This window comes from Dipodomys ordii, unplaced genomic scaffold (genome assembly GCF_000151885.1).
Source record: "Dipodomys ordii isolate 6190 unplaced genomic scaffold, Dord_2.0 Scaffold40, whole genome shotgun sequence".
Lineage (NCBI taxonomy): Eukaryota > Metazoa > Chordata > Mammalia > Rodentia > Heteromyidae > Dipodomys > Dipodomys ordii.
The window spans coordinates 10,957,743-10,963,724 of NW_012267256.1; positions in this window are offsets into that span (position 1 = coordinate 10,957,743).

Genomic DNA, 5,982 nt, shown 5'->3' on the forward strand with positions numbered 1-5,982 from the left:
GTTCGTTCCCGTTACCCCTTCACACTCGGTGTGTTGTTTGTTCCCTTGCGATCGTTTCTTCTCCTTACCCACACCGCCCCGCCAAGGCCCGTGGCCTGGTCTGGGAGCCCCGATAGGGTGGACGGCCCCCCACACACCTTTATACGCTGCCAACCGCCCCCCACCCCACCTCCCAGCGGTGCCACTCCCCGCTGACGCGGCCCAATGGTGGAGGCGCGCGGTGCAGACGCCCCGCGGGGAAGGGTGCTGGGGGGGGGGGCTCTTCCTGACACCCACCTGCTCACCCCGCCTCCCATTTGTCAGATAAAAAGCAACCAATTTCAGGCCACCTCCTCAGGGGCAGATCGCTCCTGGAATGTGGCTAGGGAGGAAAGGGCGACGGGTTTTCTTGGAAGAAGGAGGAACAAGAGAAGGATGATCTCCTGTTTCCTAGATGGCTCATCACCCCGTTTTCATGGGTACGTTGTCCTCTTCCAGCATGGCGCCCCGAAGTCGCCCACCCCGTGCTGGAGATGGAGGCCAGGGCTCTGGGCCAGCACGCAAGGCAAGTGTTCAACCCCGGGAGTCACACCTCAGCTTTGGTTTTAGGGATTTCTGAGACACCCCCTCTTAACTTCGTCTGGGCTGGCCTAGAACTTGTGCTTCTCCTGCCTCAGCCTCCAAGTAGCTACGATTGTTCCCACAACATATCCCACTCCAAGAAGAGGGTCTCCTGTGGTCCCCTCACAAACGCCTTCAAGTCCTGTCCCAGACTCAAAGGTTCAGGAAAGGTAGAAATGTCCTAAGATGTTCAGAGTGAATCACTGAAGGGAGCCCAAAGGATTCCCCCAGTCCTTTCAGCAGTGATGAATAAAAACGACCGTTATTGTCATTACCCTGCACCTGTGCCTACAATAGACTCCACGAACCAAGGTATTCACTGCAATGATGTCTCATAGTTTCTTTTTCTTAATGGTCTTAACTAAAAACTCCCACAGAACAAAGGGATGCACTCTTGCAGGTGTCTACCTTTTCCCTTCTCTCTCGTCCTTTTTTCCCTGTCATTCACTCTATATTTTCAGAACGAACCCTCCTTTAAAAAAATCTTTAAATACTTGCACAAAGGGGCTGCTATTCAGCAGAGCAGTTTATGGATACAGTAGGTCCTGATCAATGTCACGCCCTTCAGCATTATCACCTTTCCTTCCCAAACCCTCTTCTCTCAGTTTTCTTAATTTTGTGGGCATTTTTTTTATTGCAATGCCTTTCTGTTTTTCCCTTGATAGAAAGAACACTTCTGATAGGATGCTTGTACTCTAAGAATAAAACTGGACTCTTAATGGAGGAAAGGGAGGGCCGCACCGTCACTGTCACTGGCTAATCGTGTCATCATTCAGTATCCACACTGCTCAGCTGCAAGCGACACCAGTCCTGTTAACACTGGCTCACTTGAAATCCTTGAAGATTTTTTTTTTATTGTCTTCATCAGACTTAGGGACTAATGAAGCAGTTCTGTGGAACGCAATTCAATTCAGATAAGCGGGAAATGTATGGAGGCATAGCACACAGTCGTAGTTTGAAACCCACCAACTTGGGGAAAATACAAGGCAACATCTGGCAAAATGTGGCACAAACCACTCAGCTACGCAGGAAGCCTTCTGAATGTATTGGTAAAATGACGAATTTTCTGTGAGGCATCAGAAGCCAACCACCAGGGCACATGATCAAGACCTAGCTTCATACTTGTGGGATGAAATTTAGTTGAAAGCAGTTAGCACCTTTGGGATCAAATGTGGAGAACAGCTTCCTGCAAACCTTTTTGTTAAGACTTCTCTACTCCCGAAGTTTTACCCACTAAAGCTTTCCAGTTGTACACAGCTTGAAAAACCAGTAACAAAAAGGTTTGAGCCTAATGGATTTGTGCTTGAATCCCAAATTTACCAGCGATAATTTGTATGATCTTCTAGACCAAGCTCCAGGAGGGCTGGGACAGGTGTCTTATTCAAGCTGGTGCTCCCCAGAGAACCTGCTCAACACCCCCCCACCCCCATCGCGTCATCCTTTCCACCCTCACCTCTGCTGGAGAGGCATATTTTCTCAAGCAGACCAGGGAGCCCAGTACCTGATACAGGCAGAATTGTTAAAGTTGTCCTAAAGTCCATTTCTATGGGAATTTGGGTATATTTACAAATGAAAGGATGTAAGGATGTGCTCAAAAAGAAATAACAATAAAAAGCCTTAGTTAATAGTGGCATAGGAGGTCCTGCAGTCCAAAGCTGGGGTAACCTGTGAACAAGGACATTAAGCAACATTAGATTTTAACTCAAAAGTACAAAATAAATATCCGTGACATTTGTCTCTCCCTACGTAACTACTCAATGATTTCTTATCAATGTGAAAATCAAACTTGTGGCAGAAAAAAAAAATCTGAACTAAGGTAGGCAATCTATCTTGAAGGAGGTGCAGCATAACTCCCCACTACTAAAGTTTGGGCTGAACAGCTCAGGTTCCTCCAGAAGCTTTAGTGTTCAAGTGGAAAAGAGGGATTCTTTCCTTTCCACGGAGTAATGAAGGCCAACTTCAAGAGTCACAAATCATGTTGGCAAGTATATCTTTAATAAGATGTGATAAAAACGGCACTCTGGTTTTTCTCTATGTTCCTAGACTAATCATGACAACAGAAAAACTCCAATAGAGAAACATTTGTGTAGCTGGCCAGATTCCCAAATGGAGTCATTAAAGCAAAGGGTGAAGTCTAAGAAACGGAGTCAGCAAGCATGGGGAAATAATGCAAAGTCCCGTCTGCTTAGGAAATGAACTATTGCAAGACTTGCTAATTCATGTATGGATGGCCACGGAGAGGGAAAACTTCAAGGCCTGAACAGTACGTTTTTACCAAGTTGAGTCTGTCAGTCACTCGGCCTTTCCTCTTATCATCTGAGTTTCACACAGCTGTCTTCAATGCCATGTCACTTTTGCTCTTTTCATTTACAGCTGGAAAAGGCCTCAGAAAGAACCATTTACTTGCCAGGCACTAGTGGCTCACATCTGTAGTCTTAGGTACTCAAGAAGCTGAGGATCATAGTTAGAAGCTAGCCCAGGCAGGAAAGCTCATAAGCCTCTCATCTCCAAACAAACCACCAAATAGCAAGAAGTGGGGCTTGTGCCTCAAATACAGCAAGGCCAAGTTCCCAAATATCCTGGAATTGCAGGTTAAACTATGGCTCTGATCACTTGAAAACATACTTCATTTGGATAGTGATGACTAATGATGACTAGATCACTGTGCCTTCAAGAAATAAAAGCAATATAAAATACAACAAAATCAAACAAAGATATACCAGTCCACTCAGATTCACAAGTTAAAAATAGGTTAGAGAAAATGAAGCTAAAGGTAGTGACATTTATGTCAGTTCATCAGCAGCTATTAAAATTTTAAATGTGCAAATACTAGAAGCTAGTGAGACACTAGAGAAACACCCATGGGAAATGTGCACAGTAATATTCTCCCCACAGCAGCTAGCAGTTTCAAAAGAGAAATAACTGATTCATCCACCAGTGATCCCACTCACATAAATTCTCAGTTTAAACCCTCAGCACTCCCCAGTGAATTAAGTAATCCAGCACCAGTAGCTCACACCTATAATCCTAGCTAGGCAGGAGGCAGATCTCATCTGAGGACTGTCCCAGCTGAGGCAGTAAAGTCTTATGTATAATTAATCACTCCAACAAGACAGAAGTGAAGTTGTGGTTAAAGTTATAGAGTGCCAGCCTTTAGGGGCAAAGCTGAGGGACAGCACCTAGACCAAGTTCAAGCCCCAGGACTGGCACATTTTTTAAAAAATTAAAAAAACAAGTAATTCAGATGTTTACTCTCTGTCCTCCAAACCACCAGCCTGGCTGTCACCCTCGCCCTGCTCCCAGTTCATTTCCCAGCACACTGGGCAGTTGCCATCTAAATGTTTCAGCGACCTTCCCCACTGATGCCAGTCACCTGTCCTACACTGTACAAATGACTCCGTTTACTTCCCTTCTCAGTGTAAGATCTACATCTGATCTCTGTCACTCAGTCTAGAGGTGATCTTCACTGTGATCGGCCTATTCGGTGATTCTACGTATTTCTCATTGATGTATGTTCCTCCAACCAAATAGTTGACTTCCGTTGTTTTATTATTATTTTACAAGCAAACTGTCTTCTATAAGGAATGATGTTTACTTAACAAGAGATAAAAATAAGACCCTGCAGGTATCAATGACAAGTTTCTATGTTTCTTAGACCATGCCTCTGATCCCTGGAAAATCATTCTCTTTGGGAAGATTAATGTGTGAAAGAATTGTCTGAAAGGACAGAACACAGGCTGAGTGCTAGGAAGAAATAGAGATGGAGGGAAAGGCTCAGGGAAGGCTGACTTCATTTGTAATGTTACAAAAGCGTATGTACACATGTGTAATTTAAAATATTTAAGGATAATTTACTACAGTTAAGAGGAAACAACAAATGTTCCTGAGTATTACAAATACCCATTTTCAGAGTTTAGATTTTTATTCCAAATGTTCTTCCCATTGGGACAACTAATTGTATGCTTTTCACAGCCAAATGATAAACAAATAGCTCTAGGCACTTATTATTTGCCAAAGCATATTATTATTGTGTCATTATAAAAACTATAAATTTTCAAGAAGAATAACAGTGTTATGTAGGCTCTGCTGTGTTCTAGGACCTAGGTACATTAAACACCTACTGAAAGCCGGGCATGGGTGGCTTACACCTTTAATCCTAGTTACTCAGCAAGACGGTGCTGGAGCATCTGGGCTCAAAGCCAGCCCCAGCAGAAAAGTTGAAGAGAGTCCATTGCCAAAAGCTGGGCTGGAGGCAAAAATTCTGAGCAAGAAAGCTGAGATAGAGTTTGAGGCCCTGAGTTCCAGCCCAGGTATGGGGGAGTAGGGGATAGGGAGCCTATTTAATGCTTCAATGGTTGATATTATTATCTACTTCAGAAATAAGAAATCCAATCTCAGACAGAGTAAACACTCAAAGCAGCAAAGCTAGAATTAAGGCCTAGATTTGACTTAAAAAAATTAGATTTCTATTGAGCAATCGTCACATAATTAAGGGTCGTTTCTCAAACATAAGCGAAAAGAATGGATTCAGGAAGCAACTAGTTGACTATAGAGATTATTTTTAATTACAAAATAAAAGATCAGGACCAGCAAGCTTGCTGGTAGACGCCAAAGGATACAACGGTGAAGACCAACTCGAGATAATGTAATCAATGAATCCTCAATCACTCCAATCATGTAGATGTGGCTTCTTTACTTAAAATGGGGGTAGGGGAATCCCTAAAAGTCATGTGATAACCTTCTGTGACATCTACTATTAGGTTGAGAAAGCTCTTCATTAATGTTTCCCTTTTTCTATAATTTCAGTGTAGCTGTACAAGGTGGCATGTAGCAGGAACAGAAGAAAATTGAGTTATTGACCATGTATGTACCAATGATTTATATAAAATAATTAACTATCAAAATGAATATGTATTTGACATAGGGTAACAACTTTCTGAACAGGACTCGAGTAGCTTAGGAAATGATAGTAAGAACTGATAAATAGGACTGCATCAACTTAAAAAGCTCCTAACACAATCCTGCATGGTTTACAAAATGGAAATTTTTGTCAGCTATACATCTGACAGAATATTAATGTCCAGACCACAAAAAGAACTTAAAAAGTTAAATGCCAAAAGAAGAAATAATCCAATCAGTAAGTAGATATCCTTGAACAAATTGTTCTCAAAAGCAGAGATACAAATGACCAATATGTAAATGAAAAAAATGATCACCATCTTTAGCCAATAAGGAAATACAAATCAAAACTACATTGAGGGGCTGGGAAGGTGGCTCAGTGGTTAGAGCGCTTGCCTTGCATGCATGAGGCCCTGGGTTCGATTCCTCAGCACCACATAAGCAAAAAGAAAAAAGCCAGAAGTGGTGCTGTGGCTCAAGTGG